Raw genomic sequence first — 26229 nt, 5'->3', positions numbered from 1 at the left:
TTAGCCACTTGAATGTGTATGTTTTCAGTGTGTACAAAATGTAATGAATTTGCAAATCTGCAGTACGCCACTAAAACATTCAAAAAACTGTTGGTTATTTGCTCTTTTTAAGATGTTTATCAGATGTTTATACACAAATATGCAGTGCTGTGTAGATTACTACAAATTGTAATCTGTTACTGATTCCAAATTACATGACAAAAACTGTAGTTAGTAACGTAATCAATTACATTACACGTTTTAGGTAATATAATCGGACTACTTTCGGATTACTTTTTGACCTAACTCATTTATCACATTGAATTGAATAGGATTAGCTTATACCATATTGATATAAAAATACAAAAAAGAGAAATATGAGGAGAAATGGAATATATTCCATTTTTTTTATCATCAACATGGAGTGCATTAAATATTACATTATGTCAGGGTTTCCCAGACTGGGGATTGTGAAGGAACTGCAGTTTTTTTTTTTTAAAGCTAATAATTTTTAAAAATCATACATTTTTCTAATTAAAATAATTTTAAAATAATAAAAAATCATAAATTATGAATCCCTTACTGCCCTTGTATGAATAACATGTAATCATGTAATCAATAGAAAAGTAACTGTAGTCCGATTACAAGCATTTTAAGCGATTTCTGAGAAAAACTGTTGTTGTTGTTTTCTAGCCTCTTAAGATAGTTATGGCTGTCTGTTTTGATGGTTTTAGGGGTATTTTGGGCAGATGTCAGCTGGTCAGGCTGTGAGAGAAGCCAAACCAGCTAAGACTAACCACCTGTTTTATTTTTAGCAGTGAACTTACGGTATGTTTTTGATGCTAATGTTTTATTTAGACACATCGGGTGTAGATTAATAAAATAAAAGAGAATGAGTGAAACAGAGATATAAAATGAAAGACAGACAACTGGAAATATTAGTTATGCGTTTTTATTTTTCATTCCTGGTCACTATCAACTCTTGGTTTGTTATACCTGTTACATTTAACTATCTCTTATTGTTTCTTCATAGAAAAATATTTGTTAAATGTATACTAGATGTTCCTAATGGATTTTACTTTGGGAAAATATTGTCCAGAACATGGCTGATGTTGACGTTATATGAATGAAGATGTTTAGAGGTCGCTGATCCATGTGTTTACTAGAGCGACATCTTTAGTTATCTTTACTACAGAAGCAATAATAAACAGTCATGTACCATAACAATGGATAGAGAGCTGCTATCAGATGTAGGGTTATCTCAGATCTCTGCTTTCTATCTGGCGCCAACAATCTCTGCAATCTACACAGAATGTCAGTTTTCTGTTGAGACATGGATGATTTGATTTTTCAGGCATAAAGTGATGTGTGTGTGTAAGAAGAGGTTTGGCCAATGCATGTGTTTGCTTAACCAAAAAATGTAATGCAGTAGTGTTAATATTATCTATTCGTGAAGAAGAGATACTTTAACACTCCTTTTATCTCAATCCCTTTATCTCAATCTCTTAATCAGATGTAAATAAGAGTATTATTCCACTTAAAACTGATTTTCATTTGACAGATGGATAAGTGCGTGGAAAAATCCCATAGGCTAACATTGAAAAGGGACCCTACACATTTCTAAGGTTCAGAACATCATTGAGACTTGAGGACGGAACCAGTAATGGGTTTATTATCATCATAGCAAAACTCAAAACAACCTACTAGCTGCCTAGCAACCACACATAACACCCTAGCAATGCCTTAGCAACCACTCAGAACACCCTACCCACACCTTAGCAACAGTCTGAACATTGCAAGTTTTGATTACTAGTTTTCCATCTAGATTTCCTCTGCAAATGTAGGATGAAGTCATAAAATATTTCTGGTTTTTCTAGTGCAGAAACAAATGTGTCCGCCTGTTTAAACATTTAGATTTTAATCACCGAAACAGTTAGCTGTTACAAATTCACATCTGCGATTACTGCCAAGGTTGTGACATATGAGCAGCTGCCCAACGCATGCGTCAAGCCACTCACAAACAGCAGCCAAATTCAGTAAAACTGACCCGCAATCTGTGTTACTTGACTTTGATGAATCATCTTCAATTTCCTGCATCTGGAAACTTATATGCTCCTCTGTGCCTTAAAGTATAGCAGGAGTCGAGACCAGACCAAGAATAGACTCATCAAGAGCCAGATCCAGACCAGGTTTACATTTTAATGAGAGAAAATCCTGAAATCACAGTTATCGCTGATGTGAGACATTTCACTGATTAGAGAAAATCATCTTAACATTGTTTAAACAGATAGTCACAATTGTTTCCACGCAACAAAAAGCAGAAAAGCAACCATGTAAACTTTGAGAACACAAAACTTTTTTTGGACAAGATTAAGTCTCCTTAATTCTCCTTAGCATTAACAAAATACTGATTAATTCAATAACAATTCATTGGGTTAAATAGACATTGTCTAAAACAAAAGGAAACTCATCAAATCAAGTCTATTTATTAAGGTCCATTCAACACCGTTTACAGGGAGGATCAAACTGATTAAAAGAAACAGAAATTCTGGCCAGTCGGTCAAACTCAGCTTTAGTTAAAGCTACACTGTGTAATTTTTTTAAGTTGATTCTTAGCAAAAAACACTTTGTTCTTTCAAAATGATATGTGCTCATTAATGTGTAATTACTTTTACCAACTAATCAAGTATTCTCGTAAGCGTAGAATCTGCCATTTAGAATACATACGAGCGAGTCGCTCGAATGGCGGCAGCCATGTTGCGCCTCCATCTTGAAAATACATGTGCCAAAGAGCAGCCCGTTCTCATACCCAAGACGTCACTTTCAACCATGCTTCAATATCTGACGCTCAAAGCACCCTTTAGCGTCCATATGAGACGCATAACCCTACCACAGACCTAAACCTACCCAACCGAAGCGTCTCATATTGACGCTAAGGGTGCTTTGTGCGTCGGATATTGACGCTTTCGAAAGCGTCAGTTACATGACGCCTAAACCTACCCATAACCGAAGCGTCACATATGGACGCTAAAGGGTGCTTTGAGCGTCAGATATTGAAGCATGGTTGAAAGTGACAAAAAGTGACGTCTTGGGTATGAGAATGTGTTGCCAAAGAGGGACATACCTGGAAATTCAAGCTTCGCCTTTCGCGTTTTTACACTCAGTGGCACCGTGACGAATGCGAGGGGGAGATTACTCGCGACTGCCGGCAGATTTGAAATAATACGGCCACCGTAGGAGTTAAAACGCCCTCGGAATGGGAGGGGCTAGAAAGTAATATTCAGTTGGTAGTCAAACAATTTCACCGCTAGATGGGAGAAAATCCTACACAGTGTAGCTTTAATGGTGGATTTAAGAGTCTTGTCAGGTCTCTCTCTCTCTCTCTCCCTCTATCTATCTATCTATCTCTATCTCTATCTCTGTGATAATGGTTGGATTAAAGGCTTTGGCATTTTTCTCTTGTGTTTCTGCACACAAATGATGAATGCTCTGAGCTCTGGACTCATAGACTTTATTGCCATTGGATATCTGGAGATGTCGCCTGATTGCTCCATTAAAATGATCTCTGGAAAACTTCCTTACCATATTCTTTTTATTGTTTCTCAGAAGTAGATTTGGACTTTAGAGTAGAGAATTAGAGTATATAGGAGTATGCTATCTCAGTGAGGCTGATGGAAACAGTTGTAATTGCAGATTATAAATTGTAGAAAATCAAATTCTACTTTTGCCTCTAATTGAATGATAAACAGGTGGGATTTGTCACTTTACTGACCCAGTCATTACCTAAAATGCTTTAATACGCACGCGTCAGTGAATGCAAAAAATAATAGAATCCCTTCTAATCCCTTCTCTTTCACTTTGTTTCCCTTTCTCCCTCTTTTTCCTTCACAAGTACCACTTTACAGAGGCAGCGTCGCTCACTGAATTCCGATCAGAATTCCCTGAACCTCTGATTTCTGCAAACAATGCCTGGGCTCCCAGACTCCAGCCTGGATGTCGAGTTCGGACTCCCCATCTCCTTTTCTTTATTCCGAACACAAACGTTAAGGCAACGTTCAGAGGCCGTTCTAACCAAGGGCACGTTCACAAAGCTGGACAAACTTCCAGAGGTCTCCGTCTGGGTCTGGCTTTGAGCCGTGAAGTGTGAAAGCGCATTCAGAGGAAGTTGTTCGCCTTAGACTATTCACACATCCACATTAACATGATTTTAAATAGAAAAGGTTGAAGGTCAAACTCAACCACCATTCTTTGTGAAAGTGCCCCCTTTTCTGTTTAAAGCCATTGTGCGTAACAAATGGTTATTTCTTCCTTTACACGTTGAGAGATGTTTCAGATTATTATTTAAATGTCACAAAGACGTTTGATTTATATTGGCTAGCTACACCACATTAGAGTAACATGTTACAGGTTTCCTCAGAGGCGGCTACAAGATGGCGTCCATTAATCTAACTTGGTTCTCTTTGTCCTGTTCACACACACGAGAAACACCCACTTACACTTTGAAAATGATCTGCTAAATGATTTCATTGAAGAAAGCCTTTAAGAAAAACAACGAATTATGGGTAAAACTGACTTAATGTATACTATTAAGGCACATACGTAATTGCTTACTGACTAATAATTTGGCTTTTAAGTTTCTAGTGTTCCATTTCGTGGTCTAACATAATTGGGATGAACTCAAAATATATACATTTGTGTGAAAAAAAAAAATTTGTGGTTGAAAACATTTGATATGTTTGCGTTGCTTAGTCTTCTAAAACATCTGAAATGTGACAAACAGAGCAAAATTTCAGTCGTTATTCGCAGAAAACACCTCTATGCAGAAGTGCAAATTAGATTTAAAGGAATACTATGAAGGGCAAGATTTTTTTTAGCGAATAATGAAGATCACATGGGTTTGTAACAATGTGAGGGTGAGAATTTTCTCTTTTTGGTTGAACTGGCCCTTTAAGAACCAACAATTTAACTCAATCCATTAAAGCTCAGGCTTAGATCTGTTTCTTTGCTGACAGACTGCAATCTATATTTAAAGGGTGCGATTAAGACATGTCACACACTGTGTGTGTGTGTGTATGTAGCCGTGTAGAAAAAGAGAATCATTTGTCAGGGCAGAAGAGTTTAAATCCTACCATGTACCCTTTCACAGTACCCTCTCAGTCTGAGTTATGACCGCCCAGGCCTCTTAGGGTCAATCACTGGCACACACACTCATAGAGACGTGTCTGGCCTCCGGGTCAGGCTGCTTATCAAAGGCTCAGCCGCTGATTGGTCTATTTGCCAGCGATTTCAACCTTTCACCAACTCCTGCTTGTCTTGGATTTGTCGTAGGCGGCTGGTAAGAGTGAGAACTTAATGGAGCCGTTTATGTGAAAATGTATGTGTACTGTAGATATCTGACAACAGAATGAAGACATAACAGGACACTTCATAAACATGAAAATGCTAGCAATTAATTGCGAGTAAATGACGTAATTGAGTCAATCGTAGCACATTCTGCTTGGATTAGCATTAGCCGTTAGCGCTTTTGAGCCTTAATTAGTAGAACATAAATTACTGAGGTAACATCAGCTGTAAAATGTTACCAAAATATCACTGCTTAGCACCTCAGCGTCTTTCTAATCAAGTTTATGTTTTAGTGAAACACATACAGAGTTGAGGTAAATTGGATCTTTTTGGCAGCGAGTGTGAATATGTAATGAATATTTTTTCTCCTCTCAGTGAAACCCGAGTCATATTTTCACAGCTGGTTAAATAATAACCCTGAGTGCTTCGTCAACTACGCAGCAATTTTTCTATTAAATCTCAATTATGTAAAAGGCGTTCTGATTTCTGAGCTGCTATCTGTGAAACAGCTAGTCATTACAAGTGTTTAACACAAAGAAAATAAACAAAACTGAAGACATTCCCAGAATAGACAGGAAGCTACATGTCATGCTGAAGTCAGTGTTTATCAAATCTACTTAGATATCTACAGTTTTTGGCAAGCCATACTCAAAGAATATTAGCTAGCTGAGCTATCAACTACTCTACAGAGACATTAGCTAAGCTCTCTGAAGAGAAAGTAGGCCCATATCTTGCTGTCTTACAAGCTACATGATAAAATAGTAAAAAGTTAAAACTGTAAACATTATGTAATATTTTAAAGTCAGTCTTTATCAAATCCACTTAGATATCTAAAGTTTTTGGCAAGCTATACTCAAAAATATTAGCTGAGCTATCAAAAACTCTACAGAGACATTAGCTAAGCTATCCTGAATAGAAATTAGCTAGTTGCCTTACAAGCTACATGATAAAATAAGTAAACATTAAAATTGCGTGAACACTTTGGAGCATTTTAAAGTCAGTCTTTATAAAATCTACTTCGATATCTAAAGTTTCTGACAAGCTATACTCAAAAATATTAGCTAGCTATCAACTACTTTATATAGACATTAGCTAAGCTACTCTGAAGAGAAAGTAGCTAGCTGCCTTACAAGCTACATGATAAGGTAAAATTGTGTAATAAAATGTGTCTTGTACGTTAAAGGGGTAGTTCACCCAAAAATTTTATTTAGTCTACTAATCTTGTTATGAAAAAAGATATTGTGTAAAAAAAATTTTTTTTGTCCATACAATAAAAGTGACTTTCAAAATACCTTTTTTAGTGCTCCAAAGACTAAAGAAAGTCATACAGTTTTGGAACGATTTTTCATTTTTTCGGAGCTAACTAAAAAAAAACTTGTCAAATGGTGTGGTTGATTGAAGCTCAGCAGGCCTTTCTTAATATGCTCAGTAAGACGTACATTAACAACAATATTAAAAAAACAACAATTTGTCTAATGCACTCCTAGATTGTTTCAATGAAAGAACCCCTGCCTCGTCTCTGCAGGCGTCTGCTGCCCGCCGCAACTATCCTGGCATTTGATCTACAGTCACGCTGTGTTGGTTCAAGCATATATCACTGCCACGGTTCTACAACAGCGGATGCCTGTTGATCCTGGCCCGTTCTTTGGCTTATAGAGCAGGCATGGTTCTGCTCGTTGAGCTCACACTGTCATCTCCTCTCCGGGTGGTACTATGCGCCCAAATATGAGTGTGCGCTCCAAGGCAGAGGTCAGTGAGCATAAACCTTTAACTTGTACAACACATAACCGCATGTCGGATGCATATGGGAGCCATCGAAAATGACAGGCACATGCTCATGACCAAAATCAGCACATCTTTGGATGGAAGAGCTTTTACTAGATTTGACATGTTCTGAGTGGTTGCTAGGGTGTTGCTAATATTATCTGAGAATTTTTTATGTTGCTATAGGGTGTTTTGGGTAATTACCAAGGTGTTGCTCTGTGGTTACTAAGATGCTCTGAGGGGCTGTTGATCAGCTTGGCAATCACCCAGAACACCCTAGTAACCACATAGAAACACACTAACAACCCCTCAAAACACCTGGAAGCAACCGTAGTGTGCTGGTAGGGTGATCTGGATGGTTGCCTCAGTGTTGCTATGCAGTTAATGAAGTGTTTTAAGGCATTATTAGTGTCTTGCAATGGGGTTGCTACAGTGTTCTAGGTGTTTTCTATGGCATTGTTCTACCATTACTAAGATTTTCTGAAGTGTTGCTGGTGGTGTGTGGTTATGTGGTTGCTAGGGTGTTGCCATGTGGTAATTAATGTGTTCTGAGTGTTTTTTAATGTATCTAATGTGGTTGCTATGGTGTTCTAGGTGTTTTCTTGCTATACCATTACTAAGATTTTCTGAAGTGTTGCTGCTGGTGTGTTGTTATGTGGTTGCTAGGGTGTTGCCATGTGGTAATTAAGGTGTTCTTTAAAATGTAACTATATGTGATTGCGAGGGTATTTAGGTGATTGTCAAGGTGTTCCTATGTGGTTACTAATGTGGTCTTAGATGCTGTTAATAAATTTGGCAATCACCCAGAAACACCCTAGCAACCACATAGCAACAAACTAACAACACCTGGGCAACCAACCACATAGAAGCAACTGTAGTGTGTTGCTAGGGTGATCTGTATGTTGTCAGGGTGTTGTTATGCAGTTGATTGTTTTTTGTGTAGTTATTAGTGTTTTGCTTTGTTGTGTTATGGTGTTCTAGGTTATTGCTATGGTGTTGCTATGCTATTACTAAGATTCTCTGAACTGTTGTTGCTGGTGAGTTGTTAGTTATGTGGTTCCTTACCAGGGTGTTGCAATGCTAACTAAGGTGTTCTCAGTGGTTGTTAGGGTGTTGCTATGTAGTTGGTAAGGTGTTCTGAGTGGTTTTTAAGATGTTATGTAGGTGTTCTGAGGGGTTGTTAGTAAGTTGATATACTTGGGAATTACTTATTACTCACTCAAACGAAGTCAAAAGAGTTCATCTCCAAGTTTCTATGATATCCTGGTTTCTAGATCCAGTCCTTTGTAAGTCTACAAGCTTTTAATCGTAAATCCAATTGTTTCGCAAGCAATTTGATTTAAGGTAAGCACTATTTATGCCAAATAAAGGTAATCCTCAAAAATCTGTTTTTTAACGAGCCTTCTATAGTCAGAATTGGAGGTACTTGATTTATAACACCAATGGAGTGTGAAACGACCACCATCAACCAGCCTTAATCCAGAGCTTCGGTCATAAAAGCGACTGAGGGATGTTGAGAGGAAAAGCCAGTGAGTGAGTTTAAAAGGGCAAAACCCTAATCTTTAGAGACAGGACGTGTGTCACGGGCTTCCGTAGCTCCGCTTAGCTTTATTGTTGTTTATTGTTGGCTATAAACTCTTGATGATCTTTGGGCCTGTGCGTTCCTCATAAAATGTCATTTAGATCCCTTAGGAATGCAATGAGTGGGTCAGCGTGTGTTTTTTTCCCCTCCTCTCCGCTCGACCTGAAGGTAAGAAGACACCTATCAGTAAGACAGCTTTACAACCCCCCGCCCTCATTCCTGAAAACCAGGCTTTAAGCTGTCTCATGGATTCCATTCCTGTTTATCCTAGCGGTATGTTAGCCTCCACTGATCCATAACCGGGAGAGAGAGAGAGAGAGTTTGTGCCGCATGTGCGCTTGAAGACAGCGTCAACTGGCTCAGATTGTTTAGCTCCACGCATTGTTGGTCTACTTTGTGTGTTTGTCAGTGTCTGGTCTTGCTTGGCTGAATCAGAGGCCATTAGATGCAGTTTGGCTTTCCCAGATAAATGTTTGTAATGCGGCTGGCGTTGAATGTGAACGGATTAAAGGAATATTCTGGGTTTAGGACAAGTTAAAGGGATAGTTCACCCCAAAATGAAAATTCAGTCACCATTTACTCACCCTCAAGTTGTTCCAAACCTGTATGAGATTCTTTCTTTTGATGAACACAAAAGAAGATATTTTGAAGAATGTCGGAAACCAAAAAGTTTATGGACCCCATTGACTTCCATAGTATTTTTTTTCTCTCTCTCCATACTATGGGAGTCAATGGGGTTCATCAACTGTTTGGTTAACCATATTCTTAAAAAATATCTTATTTTGTGTCCAGAAAAATTTAACAATATGCTACAAACCGTAAACGCATAAATATTCCTGAAAAGTGTTCTTATTCTTGAGATAATTCGGGAACGTCAAAAACATTGGGATGCATGAAGCCATGGAGCCCGTCCAACTTTCTCACTTCCCTTTGCTTTTAGTGTCAGATCGAACATGCATGTCTTCAGATGTTTATACTATATAGTTAGACATCCAGTACTAGGTTTGATTTTAAAAGCTAATAGCAAGAGGGAATTTTGCTTGTTGCAGGACTGGAAAACAGGGAGTATGTCATCAGCAGGAGCTTAATGGTGATTTTATCTTGATAATTTGTCCGATATTGTGCAGGCAGGGAGTATGTCTGTGTGTTTTTACCCTCGTTCATCAATCTTTAGGGTCATATTGAAACAGTGTTGATGCATCAGATATAATAGAAACCGTAAGAAGAGCCCTCGCTTTTTGTTTGACTGTTACATGAGGGTTCACAGAAGAATACACATTCTTCAGCCTAAGTAAATGATGTATGTATGTGTAAGCACTGCTGTCAATTTATGTTTAATGTAGTTTGGGACGCCATGGTTTCCCTGTGGGACACAGTAACCTCGAAACCCAGCCACTGCACACCTAGACAGCATTGTTGAGTTAACACGCGTAAATGAAAGACGATGACTGCATTTTACTAAAAATTGCCATTTGAATACATCTCTGTTCACTGATGTTACAAAAGTAGGTAACACCAATGATATCAACTGTCAGTTAATGCATCAAAGAGTAGATTAGGCATTGTATAATGAGCTCAGTCAGAGTTCTGGAAATCTCATCCTGTAGGTTTAGAGTTTCAGTTTCCATTTGCATAAAGAAAGTTAAGAAAATCCCTTAGGGGAAATTGTAAAGGTATTATCACTGAATGTTTTCTTAATTTAAGGGATTTGCATCCAGCTGCAGAGATTTACTTAAGTTGAAACTAAAGTGTTGAACTAGTTCTGTCAAATCGATTAATCACGATTAATCTCATCTAACATAACACTTTGTAAATATAAAGTGTGTGTGTGTATACTATATATTTATTCAAAATAGAAATCTTTTATTTTTTTTAAAAATTTTTTTTGGGTGATTTTTGCCTTTATTGTGATAGGATAGTATAGAGTGGACAGGAAGCGAGGTGGGAGAGAGACGGGGGACGGGATCGGGAAAGGTCCACGAGCCGGGATTCGAACTCGGGTCACCCGAAGCACAACGGCGCCATATGTCAGCACGCTGCCCAATGTTTTACTTTTTAAAAAAAATCAATTTAACACATCCTTGCTCAATAAAAAATGACTGACCCCAAACTTTTGAATGGTAGTTTATATCGTTAAAAAATAAATGCTGTTCTATTTTTAACTTTTTATTTATCAAAGAATCCTGAAAAAAAAGTATCGTAGGTTATAAAAAAATATATTAAAGTAGCACAACTGCTTCCAACATTGATAATAAATCATCAAATTAGGATGATTTCTGAAGGATCATGTGACACTGATGACTGGAGTAATGATGCTGAAAATTCAGCTTTAATCAAAGGAATCAATTACATTTAAAAATTATATTAAAATAGAAAACTAAAGTTTTTGGTGTCTTATGAGAACTTTATTGGCCAGTTCATGTGTAACGGCAACATTTTAACAATTTGAACATTTGATCCTTATTAGTGATGTCCTCATTTTCCTGTCATTCAGATTAAACATTTTAGGTTTAAATGGGAATGTTTTTTTTAATCGTCTAATTTCCACTTCTATGGCTGGATGGAGAGCCGGCTTGAGGCTTTTGATTGGTCTACCACCCAGCGGAGACTTTTTACGTGATGTTTCCTACTTGAGGGGTCAGTCTACTGCTGTAACTTAATGGAGGGAGATCCCTTGGGCCGTCAATCAGATCTAATGACCCCTCCATTAAAACTCACAGTGCGATTTAAAATAGAGCGTTCTGGAATACTCCAGACATGTTGATGTCATCACCTCTTATCACAAGAGGTTTGCCGTAGAGACGGTGAGGGGTTTCTAGTGAACGTACAGGTCATCACAAACATGTATTCAATTAATATATAATTTAGTGGGTCTGTTTTGGTTTTTATTGTTTGTATTCTTAATTTGGTTTTACACACGTGCTGACAGCTGCAACAATAAGACAGATTGATTGATTGAAATCCAAATCTAATTTAATAGTTGATTTGATCTAAAACAATATTACGCATTTTCAAACTAGTAAGAAGTTGTTTATGATCCACAGGGAATCATTCAACCAAGTGCATTGTTGGCCAAGTACTCAGAATGTGAAACATTTTTCACATAGAAATGTACTAGTATTAAATCACTTTATTACGTTGCGTTTAATTTAGAATGTTTTGTTACAACACACTCTCATGGCAATTCGTAACTATTTTAATTGAATTCTCTTTTTAGGGCTGGACCTTCATGCTTTTTTTAATATGAAATTGCCAACTCGTAATAGTTTTCTCATGAGATTAGGTTGGATTCCATATACTACTGTACATGCTATAAATTAAATGTAGTAATTTTGCATTTAATACATATTTGAGTAAAACTTTTGTGCTTAAATAATGACTGAAAAAAGTGCTAATCGTGGTCTCTATTACTTTATTCCATTGCCTTTAATTTAGCATGTTTGGTCTCAACACACTCATGGCAATTTGCAACTATTTTAGCGCATTTGTGGCTAATTCGATTGATTTTGTGCAATCTCATTCATACTGTACGTTTTCTTACGATTTGCTTACGCCGTTGCTGAATGTTAGGTCTAGGAGTGGACCTTCGTGCTTTGTTTTTAAAAAAAAATCTGACATTTTCGGTACAAATTACGAATTAGGGGTGTAACGATTCATCAACTACATCGATGTATCGATTTATATTCCTATGATCCAACTACATCGATCTGTGCTCGGCAAGTTGGCCTTCCGGACGACATATATCGATCATCGTTTTAAAAGGTAATGAATCGATTGTATCGATACTAGGAAATAACGCATTGGATTTAAGCACGTCAGACTTTATATGGATGTTTTTTCTTAGCACTTTTAATGATAAAGGCGTTAAACGTTACTCGATTCAGTCTGCCTATCTGTGACGTGATCGCCATGCGTGACGCGCCAGCAGCAGCGAGAAGACAACAAGCAGCGCAAAGTCTCTCACCTCAGAAAAACGGACTTTCCGTTTTCCTCACTCTACAATTGCACGCGCAAATGCGCCGGCGCGCGCTGTATCACTTCACTAAAGCGCAAAAGAAATACGAGCATGCAACGTCATAAATTAGTAAGTTAAGAAATAAAAGTAAAATACCAATAAATTACGTTATTGGTACGTCATGTGTGTTGCTATTTATCAGGAGCAGTTTCCATGTTTCTTTGCCAGTTCTTCTAAGTATTGTGTATCACCATGGTGGCCTAATTGTTTCCATAACAAAATGCCACTTACTGGTTATTTTGTATATTTTTATATGACTGTGGTGGCTCATACCAAGACTGTATTAACAAAAACTAGTTTGGGACTGCTATTTAATAGCTTAACCTCGCAGTGCCTGTTTATCAGTATTTGACATATTCTTACAATTTTTTTTGTATGTTAAGTAAAGGGGGACAGAACTTGTGTGTCAACAATTTTTGTGTAAACAAATGTATTATAATAGGCCTGTATAATGCCTAAAAAGGTGGGTCGCGGCTTGATGGCCATGGGGAAATGTGGGTCCCAAGGCCAAGCTATTCAAAACATCATTCAATGTTGTGATAATCGTAATTAATAATCACAATTACAATTTCAAGGGAATAATCAACAATTATAATTTTTGTCATAATCGTGCAGTCCTACTTTATTCAAATAAAATGTTAATGCATTTGACATTAATTGTTGTTTACTTGTTTGTTTATATCCATAATTAATTGATACCTGATTCCCTTACAAGAATTTTTGGCTAAAAAGTCACTGAATCGATTTCAAGTCACTGAATCGTTTCGGATCGTATCGTTCTAAATGAACCAATATCGTCCTTGAATCATATCGACAACCACGAATCGTGATACGAATCGAATCGTTGTTAAAACGAATCGTTACACCCCTAATACGAATTCATATGAAAATTGCCAACAATAGAACAATTTTCTCATGAGATCAGGTTGGGTTCCATTTACATTTGGAAATAAAATGTTATTTTGCATTCATATAAATTTGCATAAAACTTTTGCGATTAAATAAGTGATAATCATGATAATTAGTGGTCGACCGATATATCGCCGAGGCCGATATATCGGCCGATATTTGGAATTTTTTAGACATCGGCATCGGCCGATAAATCTTTCCGTTTGGCCGATATATTTCAAAACAGTTTGTGACTGTGCATTCGCGCTTTTTTCCACTGACGCGAACAGAGCGAGCGTGAATGAACTGAATACACTCGCTCTGCTCCGCCCAGCACCGTAAAACAAGCCACTCAGAAGTGAAGCAGACATCTGACAGACACAGTAAATGACCATTCGCGTTCGCTTTCTAACCTGACGCTACATTGTGTTACACACAAAAACACTCCGGCGTGCAGCAGAGTCTATTCAAACAGTACCGTGATATGTCAGATCCGCAGCCCAGCGGTAGCTCCAGTGGGGGTCACAGATGTGATATAAACGAATTCAAACAAAACTGAAAACATTTTACCTCACAAACAGTCAAAAATCCTGTGACTGGCTGTTCCTCAGATACGCGCGTTGTTCTCGGGTTACATTTAAACTAGACGCTGTTTTCCAACGGACTCGCGTGCACGGAAAAGCTGGGTCGCGTGCATTACAGATCAGTTGGTCGCGTGAGGTGGATGAGAAGAGAACACGATGTAATAATATTACATTTAAAAATAAATCCTTGAAAATGTTATTCACTATCTACTGTATTTATTTATCCATGATTGGCGTAATATCGTGTGTAGTATACATTTTCATATGTTCATGTATGTCATGCAAATACATGTGACGGCTTGCAACTTTTTAAAGAAACACACAAGCAAAACTAAACACATAAATCATTATTATTTAAATATACTTGAAGTAAAACAACCTTAAAAAAAGGTTGAACTATTAAACTATTTTAAAGTAAATAGTGTAAATAAACTATGTGAGATTTATATTTAACTATGTTGTACATAAAATGTATATAATCTCACATACTATTTTGTCATTATGAATATTCTTTAGATTGGTTCATTAATGATAAATGTTATTTGTTGTAACCTGCAGTAAGCAGCAGTAATTATTTATGTGACTGAAAAAATGACTGCTGCTTACTGCAGGTTACAAATAAATAGTTTTAGTTGCACTAAAACTTTATTTATTGAAGTGTTACCTTACCTTTTTGTTTACATTTTAATTTCTTAGTAAATATTTTTTATTGCAAAAAGAATTTTGCATAAATAGTATGTACAATAAATGTTCATTTAGTTTCACCAATATTCATGTCTCTCATTTACTGTATTCACATGTATTGTATCGGCCTCATATCGGCCAATCGGCCAGATTGCTTTCTCAATATCGGCATCGGCATCGGCCATTAAAAATCCCATATCGGTCGACCACTAATGATAATAGTGTCCTCTACTACTGTAGCGCATTGCATTGTGGGAGACAGTTTTCCTCATGGTTTGCTCTGTTGTATACTGCAAAAGCGCAATGTGGGTTGTCAAAAATATCGATTTTTCGATACATATCGAACAGATACACGATACCAGCTGCGCTTTCTCTCCGACAGTGAGTTACATGCAAACCCGCCTCCATTCACTCACTCGTTTTATTTGCTCCGGATGAATATTGTTGCTGTTACAGGGCTTGAATTATTTTTTTTGGATTGCACGTATTGCTCATATTCTTACTCATTCCCACAGATTTTCGGCTTACACTCAAACTGCGCGCACTTAAATCCGCCTTTCAGCACTAAATTGAGTTCTTTTTCGCTGCTTATTGCTTGTAAACAGTCAAATACACACAAAATAATGTTATATTCTTGGCGAGTAGTTATGTTTTATGTAGGGCTGTCAAAAGATTAATCGCGATTAATCGCATCCAAAATAAAAGTTTTTTTTTTAATAATATATGTGTGTGTACTGTGTATAATTAAATTTGTATATATAAATACACACACATGCATGTATATATTTAAGAAAAATGTGTTATTTATATATAAAAAGAATTATATTTATATATAATATAAACTATATAAATATATATACAGTATATGTATGCAAATATTTCTTAAATATATACATGCATGTGTGTGTATTTATATATACAAAATAATTATACACAGTACACACACACATATATTATGTAAACACAAACTTTTATTTTGGATGCGATTAATCGCGATTAATCTTTTGACAGCCCTAGTTTTAAGTGAAAGTAAACAGTTAAGAAAGAAAATGCATGTGCAACAGTATAATGGATCTGTGTGTCATTTCTTAAAGTGACAGCAGTCAAATATACCTGCAGTCAAATTATGAGATAATATTAAAAATATCTATATAGATATTTTTTTCCATGATATCGATGTCAAAATTGTGGCCAGTGAAAATGCTGTGTGGCTAGTAACTAGCCACAGTGGCTGGTGAGCAAAAAACACGTATACTACACACTACAGCAATGGTATTAGTATGTTAATATAAAGGCGGTGTTTGATGAAACTGCAAACCGCCAGCTTCAAACGCTCACACACGCTGCCCTCCTCTGCTCATTTCTTCAGCTCACATAATAATTCCTGTACGGAGGCTCTCAGTGTCTGACATCTTGCTTATGTGATACTGAGCGAGTTTGTTCCTGAATTTCTGTCACCCGCTTCAAGATTTAGAGCTCGGAGGCGTTCGCTTGTGTGATTTACAGGCGGGCAAACTTCACACATCTGTTAATATACACTTACTTCAAATGACTAATGAAGCTGATGAGTCCTCCTCTGTGTGGGAAGGAAGTATTTGTCTTGTGGTTAAAGAGAAAATCCTGATAGCCATTAGTTAAAGGTGTTTATCTTCAAGTAAGTGCCATGCGTCACAAACAAGCACTTTCAGCTCAGGATGAAAAGCTGCAGGTTTGGAGTTCAGCCAGAAACATCAAGACGGACCTTCAAAACCTGTGTGTGATCATCGGGCTGTAGAGAGAAACTGTCCTCCTTTATAGGGATGCATTTCTGTTAATTATGACTGATACTCTGATGGGTGTAAAGGTTTGGTCTGGGAAAAATTCAAAAGTTTTCACAAGAGATCTATAGCACGTCTAGGATAAGAAACGTGAAGTAAATCATATTGTGTTGTCGTTATTTAACAATTTGAGTAGAACTTATGTATTTTCTGTACTCCTCTTAAAATATTAATGAAGATGTGTTGATACAACAAAAAAATTACAAAAAATGTAAAAATCTTTTATAATCTGATATTAATATCAATTTAAAAATATATGTATTCATAACTTGGCCAAAAGACCCCCCAAAACATATTATTTAATTACTGTTTAGTTATTTAATTTATAAATCCTTACATTTTTATATATATATTTTAAAGGTTCTTTAATTATCAGAAATAACTTTTGAACTGTTTGAAACATTTTTAAATGCTGTTGTTTATTAAAATCACAAATTATTTATTTACTATTTCAGTTGTTTCTTGAATAAAATAAAACCTTAAATTAAATCTTAGATCTCCGGTAAGTCATGTGAACTTTGAAAACTTTTTTTTTTTTTTACCCTTTGGGATTCTAAAAACATATTGCACATTTATTTGTGGTGTTTCTCTTCTTCAATACATTAATACATTAAGTAATTCCTGAAATATTGTAAGTATTGGTGAATATTATAGTTTTAACATGCTCTCTTACAAGTTTTTTTTTCTTACAAGTCAATGTATATATGTTGCAGTATTTATAGTCACAATAACAAAAATGATAAATTACTAAATGTTATTTTATGACAAACCTGTTAACAATTTCATTGGAAAAACTGCCAAAACAGGCAATTAGTTCTCGCTCTGTGTTTACTGTTGCAGACAGAAACGCTGTCCAGTGTCTAGAGCCACAGTCCTTGACCTGACAGAGTCCACTCGCGCGTCAGGACTTCATCACACGCTCTACAGCAGCATTTCCAACTGGTTTTGTCATATGTACCACAACAGGTCCATCAGTAAGATTCAAGTACTTCATCAACATCAGATGTGCTACTGGATGATATCAATTAGCACTGTCCTTAATGCTGTCAAAATGGCCGTTTTTAAATTCAAATTCAATTTAATTGAAATGTTTTTGTTTTGCTTTGTTTTATTTTGTTTGGCATTTTTTAAAAGGATTTGAATTAATAGGTGTAGCTTCTGTTTTCAGTTTTTTGTTGGCTTTTGTATGGTTTTAATATAAGTTAATTAGGTATAGCTTTTGTTTTCAATTTGATGTTTTGTTTGGCATTTTTATGTCTGAGAATTTGAGTTAATTAGGTGTTGTCACTTGTTTAGTGTGTTTTGATTCATGTTTGTATTTCAGTTCTAGTTTTTTGCTGTCAGTTTGTATGTACAGTTTGTTCAGTTATCTTCCATCCCATACCTGTTTGTTACTATAGTTGCTTTGAGTTTCTGTTCAGGGCTGCGTTCTCCGAAACTACCTTAACGCTACGTCGTTCTTAAGTTGTACCTTAAGAAGTACCTTATCGTTAATACGTGGTTTCCGAAACCTTCTTAGTTAAGTATACCTTCTGTAAGTCATACGTTCGTAAGGTTGGTCTGGAGCGCTCTTAGCTATACCTTATCGCTGCTGACGGTTCATACCGCTAGTGGCCACCACTACGCAAAAAGCTTTTTTACATCGCAGTTTAATTACACATAGACAATTTTATATGAACATTTAATATAAAATCTGATTTAGTATTAAAATTACATTTTTACTTTACTTTACAATTTTACACATAAAATACTTAAGTTGTTATAGCCTACACCCAGTGTATGGAAGTGTTTTCATTAATAAAGTTTCCATACACTAATGGTTGTTAGCTTTTTTAATTACTATCCTAAGGCACATCAGCTGGCGAACCATTTGACAGAAAAGGCTTAGGAGTCTATATAAAGAAAGATGAGTTTACACAAACTTTATAGTTTTAAATCAAAGACGGCGCCGTCCGCGGAGCCAGTTAGTGTATGTCAACTACATGGCTGGTGGATAATCAGCATACGTTGTGGAGAACATTAACACACTTATGGCCGTAAGGGTTTGGGATTGCACACTTGCTAAATTATAAACACATACTCATATTTATTTCTGCATGTACATATTTCAATGAGCCCCGATAAATGCAGTTTGTACTATTTCTAAAACGCTTCTTTATAAAGAACATTGTTTTCTCAATACTTTACCTATACCGCTGTGAAGGAAAGAGCGCACAATCGATCATCGAGGCATCGATATCAACCTATTCAGCGCCTCCACCATGGACAGCACCTGCTAAGGTCGAACTTAAGAAGGTTTACCTTAAGCAACATCCTAAGGTATAGTTCGGAGAACACACGTAGGAAAGGTATACCTGTAGTTAAGGTGTACCTTTTGAGTCTTCGTAGCGCGCTAAGAGACAACGTTATCGGAGAACGCAGCCCAGGTGTCTTGTCAATTATCTCATTAGATAATTTGTTTGCCCAGTGTATTTAGGACTGCGTTTTCTTCAATTCTTGGTCTGTCCTCGTCCGTGCCATGTTGGTTGTTTTGTTTCAGAGTCTTTTCAATGTTTTGTCAAGATTTGAGTTTGTTTTTGTCCTGCCAACTTTCCTTTGTGCTACAACCAGTGACCGTGACAGGTGTAGCTTTTGTTTTTAGTTTTGTTTTGTTTGGCATTTTAATGTTTGAGAATTTTAGTTGGTTGTAGCTTCTCTTTTCAGGTTTTGTTTTTTGTATGTTTTGTTTGGCGTTTTTATGTCTGAAGATCTGAGTTAATTAGGTGTAGCTTTTGTTTGCAGTTGTGTTTGGCGTTTTTATGTTTGAGAATGAGTTAGTTGTAGCTTCTCTTTTCAGGGTTTTTGTTTTGGCGTTTTTATGTCCAAATATTTGAGTTAATTAGGTGTCTATTTAATGCAATTGTTTATGTCTGATGATTTTAAGTTGTGTAGCTTCTGTTTTCATTTGTGTTTTGCTTTATTTTTTTGCTTTGCTTTTTGTTTTTATGCATGTGTATGCATTTTTGGTTTGGCATTGTGAGTTAACTACAGGTGCTGGTCATAAAATTAGAATATCATCAAAAAGTTTATTTATTTCAGTAATTACGTTAAAAAAGTGAAACTTGTATATTTTATAGACTCATTACATGCAAAGTGAGATATCTCAAGCCTTTATTTGTTATAATTTTGATGATTATGGCTTACAGCTTATGAAAACCACAAAATCAAAATCTCAGAAAATTAGAATATTACATGAAATCACACAGTAATTACACAGTAATGCCATGGTCATTGAACCAGGTTTTGGTTATTTTGGCAGTGTGGGCAGGTGCAAATCCTGCTGGAAAATGAAGTCAGCATCTCCATAAAGCTTGTCTGCTGAAGGAAGCATGAAGTGCTCTGGACATGTCCTGGTAGACGGCTGCGTTGAGTGGACAGCACAGTGGACCAACACCAGCCGATGACATGGCTCCCCAAACCAACACAGACTGTGGAAACTTCACACTGGACTTCAAGCATCTTGGATTGAGTGCCTCTCCATTCTTCCTCCAGACTCTGGGACCTTGGTTTATAAATGAGATGCAACATTCGCTCTCATCAGAAAAGAGGACTTTGGTCCACTGTGCTTTATTAAATCCAGAGTCAACGCAGCCGTCTACCAGGACATTTTCAGTGCACTTCATGCTTCCTTCATTTTCCAGCAGGATTTGCACCTGCCCACACTGCCAAAAGAACCAAGACCTGGTTCAATGACCATGGTATCACTGTGTAATTACTGTGTGAGATTTTGATTTTGTGGTTTTCATAAGCTGTAAGCCATAATCATCAAAATTATAACAAATAAAGACTTGAGATATCTCACTTTGCATGTAATGAGTCTATATAATATACAAGTTTCACTTTTTTAACGGAATTACTGAAATAAATCAACTTTTTGATGATATTCTAATTTTATGACCAGCACCTGTAGATGCATCTTCTGTTCTTATCGGGTTGAATAAAATTAGTATCTTAATGAATTTAATTTGTCTAATTTTAATTTACCAACAATTTTGTGGATGAAAAATGAGACCCACCAGCTGATCAGTCAAACATGTTTACAAAATATTCACTTTTAAGTTTTCTTTTCTTAAAAACTAACGGAGTGTCAATCTGTTATTATAATAAACATTTAAAATAATTTAAAAACAACATGGTTGTTTTTAAATTATTTTAATCTTTTGACAACCCTAATATTTTTGAAAATATTATTTAAGCCATAATATCGTTTTGACAGTTATTTTAACAAAGCAAAAATCCAAATCTTTACAAGTACAGAGAAAAAAAAAAAAAACAGCCAATGGAAAAAATCTCACACGTTGTGCATTCACAGCATATTTTATTTGAACCTCATATCTCTTTCTCGCATCTATTTATAGCAAGCGCCTCTATTTGATCAGTGTGGGTGAGAGTTTGACGCTTGTCTCCTCGTCACTCATTCATGTGGCTGAGATTGTGTTGTGGTTTTGTGAGCTGACTGAGTGATGTGTGTTTTCTCTGACTGGTGGTGAGTGGCTTTCACACAATCTGCCGCCTCTGCTTTGTTTATTTCTTTTGGCCGTCGACATACAGTGAGAGACCACGACTGTACGGAAGGCAGGTTTACTGATAGCCGTGCACTTTCAGCTGTTAACTGAGAGTCAGGTCGTACACTGTTTAAAATTACACGTTTTATCCCCTCACTCACTGGGAAGTGGTTTGTTAGATGGTACGATAAGAGGGAAGTGGTTTATTTGAAAAGAGTCTTTCACTGAACTGACCTGAATCTCATGGCCCGCAGTCATTTCCCTCTCATTAGCACCTTTAAGCAAGCAGAAAATGTGTTTCGTGTCCAGCTCCGGCTCGAGATCTGTCATAAAAAGGGGAAAATTAATTAGCTTAAAGTTTTAGTTGGCAGTTAGTTGAAAATAATGTAATTTCCCTCTTAAATTATAACTAAAGCACTTTTTTCGAGCACTTTAGAAACAATAAACCGTGAAATTAAAGTCGCAGTTGGTGAGTTATGAAAGAAAACAAGGTTCTGAATTCCTGGTTTGTTACAAGTTTTATCAAGAGGATAGATGCATAACATTTTTATATGCAAGAGGAGAAATTTAATTTCACGCTCCATTCGTCCCAAAACTGCATGTGACTTTACTCCCAGATTCTTTTAAAAGGTGTTGAAATTCAGGTTACACAATTTATCCACCCAAGTGTATTGAATTACTGGAGAAAGCAGTATTGACAGCTAATGTTTTTTTATGGTATGTCTCTGACCTCTTATGTCCAGACAGTCTGAAGGTCACCCCTGCAGATTCAACTCGAGAAGTCACCACTCCTGATCTTTGTCTGCCTCCAGGACCTGCCGCATGATCTCGGACTATAAAAATTAATGACCGCTCATTACATTTCTGACCCTCATATTTTATGTTTTCAGACACACACACACATGCGCGTCCTCTCATCTCTGACACACTGCTGTGACCTTTTTTCTTTTTGTGTGCAGGTGTGTGCATTATGTGTGAATTAGGTGTGGCATCCATTCCTTTTTACTTCATTTTGAATGTATTTGAGTTAATTAGTTGTAGCTTGTTCATGTTAGGCTATATTTTTATTTATTATTAATGTTCTTTTTATATCTAAGCATTTAAGTTAGGTGTAGCTTTATTTTTTTATTTATTCATTTGTACATCTATTTATTTAATTAAACTATTTTATTTTATTTATTAAATATATTTTATTTTTTAAATTAATTAATTAATTTGTTAATTTATGCATTCAGCTGATGCTTTGATCCAAAGTGACTTACAAAAGCAATTTGTCAATTAGCCAACTATATTTTAATTTATTTTAGTTTATTTAATTTCTGTAAATTTACATTTATTTGTTTATTTGTATATTTATGCATTCAGCAGATGCTTTGATTCAAAGCGACTTACAAAAGAGGAACAAAAGCAATTTGTCAAAAAGCCAAAAATATATATATTTTTTTTTATATTGACATTAATGCATTTAGTTGGTGCTTTTATCCAAATATATTTTATTTTATTTTATTTCAATGCATACATTTTATGTATTTGAGTTAAATAGTTTTAAATAGTATTTTTTTATGCATGTTCATTTTATATTGGATCATATTTGAGTTAAGTGTAGCTTTATTTTATTTATTGTTGCACATGCATACAGATAATTAAATAAATATTTAGTTGTTTTATTTTGTTTTGTTTTGCAATTTTATGTCTGAGCATTGTGAGTTAATTAGGTGCACCTTCCATTGTTATTGCATATATTTAATGTACTTTTTATTTTATTTAAATGAAAGTATACTTAAATTAATAAACTTCAAACGTCTAACCTAAGCGTCTAACCTTCAAAAGATTGATTGCGTTGATTTAGCTTGGATCCGTATTTATCATGTAATTAATCTTTGGCGTTGATTCATCTTTTAAAGTACTTTCAAATCATACGACCTGGATTCAGAATTGTGATTTCTTGGCCTTCAAGCATTCACTGTTTGTCTGATTTCTCAAATCGCTTTACACAATTACGATCGATCAGTCTCTGATTATAATGGCTGCTGAAGATCTACACCTGATATTGACGTTAAACCCTTTCGGTCGAGTGTCTCCTTTTGGCTTTGAGGGTCGTAAGTTCAAGTAGGTTTCCTAAGTGTGAACGCAGCAGAGAGTTCAGATGCTTTCGATTACTCTGACATCACATCATGGCGTTTAATGAGGAAAATAGAACCGATGTTTAAAGCTAATACTCCCAGACTGCATTAGGAGCTGCTTTATGGCCCCATTCGTTTCCTATTCTCAACAAAGCTATATATCTTAGTGAAATAGTTGTCAATGCCGCCCACTCAGGCCTTGATGATTCAGTTTATTTGGGATTTGCAAATCAACTCTGGTGTGATTTTGGCCTCCAGTTAGCTCTCATAGAGCAGATATCTCCCAGTACGTCATGTAGTGCACTAGCATGTCGACATGTTCCAGCTTTGCTAGCAATTAGCGTCAAGGCAGATGTCTAATTGTGTTTTTAAAATCTTGCTAACCTTTCTTTTTTTCAGGGTGGGGTGAACCCAATGGAATTGTGGGTGTATAAGCAGCTGAAACAAAGGAATTGATGTTTCCAACTTACTCTTATGTTTAATTATGGGATAAAGGTTTGTTGATGTTGGCTAGCCTCTTAGCACTGAGAAAGAGATGGTGGAAATTCTGTGTGCGAACTCTACAGTAGCTCTGGCAAACCTAGCTGGAGGAAAACTGCAGGAGGACCTTTGAAGTGTAACTGTTACCATGGTAAATTTGAGGTAATGTGCTTTCTTGTTCTCTGTTCAGTATCAAGGAACATAGAGGATTATGGGAGTGCTGGCGGTCACTCAGGCGTGTTCGTATGCAGTGATCCGGGTGGTATGAGAAGAGGGTGAGCAGGCAACAATCTGTTTTACACAACTGCATACGCAGCACACACAATACGGCTTCTGTCCGCCACATCTGTACATCTCTGAAGGCATTGCTCTGCTGACTGTTAACGCTCTTGCTAACACGTAAACATATCAACTGAGGGGAATTCATGCAGCTGATGCAATTACATAATGATTGCTCTGAACAATTATTTTTAAACTAGGCTGTATTTACTAGGACTGGATATTGACACAAATTTCATGATTCGATTTGATTTTGATTCGATTATCTTGGCTATATCAGGTACAGTGTGTGGCAAATTTTCTTAAGGAAAAAACAACTAAAGCTTTAAACTAAGTTATAGGCTACAGGGAGTCAGTTAAATTACTATAATATTAATATGAACTGGTTTGTCTACAAACACTTAAATTACACACAAAGAATATTTTTATAGTAATATAAGTTATAATACTAACTTTATAATTACATAATTATGTTTCATACTAAAATGGCAAACATTCAAATGGTGTCATAAAAACGTGACGGATTTATTCAAACATACATTAAATACTGAAGAACTGTAAAAATATATAGGCTATATATTGAATATGTAATATGGATCATATATTTAGCAAAATGCTCCTCTTGAGTCAATGTTTTACCTGACTAACAACAACAAGTCATTGAATGGCTTTCCTGAGGTAAAGGCGACGTGACGACAAAGCTTACAAGTTTACAAGCTGTTCCACAGATGAAACACAAATTGATCGATTACATCAGACATGATACCAATTTTGGTAAGTTGTACTGCATATTTGTACATACCTTCTGATATCCATTCATTTTTATTTCGTGCTGTAAGGAAAGAGGAAGATATGATCAGATCACGAGCCGCTGCTTGAACTGAGGCGGGAACAGATCTGTCAAGACACATTAAAGAGCGCCAAAACGGTAGGCTATTTATTGTTTGAATTTCGTAATAAAACTGAACGAATTTGAACTCTGTGACCTTTCATATCAAATGTAAGGAAGCATAAGCATACTGGGATTTATTTGGAGGCGCGTATGTTCTGTTTATTCATCAACTGAAAACAGCATAGAAAGATCATTCTTGGGAATTAAGAATCATGTTGTTTAATAAAACATTAAAAATGTTGTTTAATTTCATCCAGCGCTAATATTTACATTCTCTGAAATGCAAGACGTGTTTGCCTGTGCAAAACTGCCTGTCAGAATTTAGGAGGTGGTTGCCTGGCTGTTGTTATGGTTATGCAGTTTAGGTGTGCTGGGTAGTTTCCAGGGTGTTACTATGTGGTTGCTAATGGTTTTACATGTTTGGTTGCAAGGTTTCTCCGAGTGGTTGGTAAGATGTGTTGAGTGTTTTTTTAAGCACATTGTGGGTGTTCATGGTTACTAAGATTTTATGACTCTATTTTTGCACGTTGCTATGGTGTTCTGGGTGGTTGCCAGGATGTTGCTATGCAGTTGCTAATGTGAGTGATTTGTTTTGTTTGGTGTGCAGATTCCTACTTTTGTTTTCAAGTTTTATAAACTGAAACTACAAATGCATTTTTAATATTTTTTTGCCAGCTGAGTGATTTTTGCTAAGGTGTGCTGGATGGTTGCCAGGGTGTTGCTACCTGATTGGTTTTCATCATGTTGCTGTGTAGTTGCTAGGATGTTCTGAGTGGTTGGTATGCAGTTGCTGAAGTGTTCAGGATGGTTTGAAACATTTGGTTTTTAGGGTGCTCTGGGTAGTTGCTAAGGTGTGCTGGATGGTTGCCAAGGCATTGTTAAGTGGTTGCTCAGGTGGTCTGAGGAATTTTTCACATGTTTGGTTGCAAGGGTGCTCTGGGTGGTTGCTAAATTGTGCTTATCCGATTTTAGCATGTTTGTGTTTTCTAGGTAGTCACCAGGATATTTCTATGCGGTTACTAATGTGTTCTGAATTTCGTTGTGGTTTTCAGCACACAAGCTAGTTATTTCATTTCTCATATTATCATGCTTTTTCTCAATGCAGTATAAAGGGTTCTTTATATAATATACTGTGTCCTTGGCATCAAGTTTGAAAACTCCTGGTCTAAATCATATTTTAGTACAGTTTGACATATCAATATGTGATTTGTGGCTAGTTTTGACAGTATATCATGTCGTAACCCAACACGCACAC

The 26229-nt window shown here is 36.3% G+C and overlaps 1 long non-coding RNA gene across 1 annotated transcript; it reads right to left on the bottom strand.

The window, feature by feature from the left end:
• Positions 1 to 8698: 8698 nt before the first annotated feature.
• Positions 8699 to 24951, bottom strand: LOC307169410. The gene is made up of 4 exons (XR_013823121.1): positions 24885 to 24951; positions 21931 to 22033; positions 21435 to 21523; positions 8699 to 8830 (listed from the first exon to the last, which is right to left on the bottom strand). It is a non-coding gene; the product is annotated as an uncharacterized lncRNA (long non-coding RNA).
• Between the last annotated feature and the right edge of the window lie 1278 nt (positions 24952 to 26229).

The sequence above is a fragment of the Squalius cephalus genome (genome assembly GCF_949319135.1).
Source record: "Squalius cephalus genome assembly, chromosome: 13".
In the NCBI taxonomy this organism is placed as follows: Eukaryota; Metazoa; Chordata; class Actinopteri; order Cypriniformes; family Leuciscidae; genus Squalius; species Squalius cephalus.
This window is presented reverse-complemented; position numbering and strand designations above follow the sequence as displayed.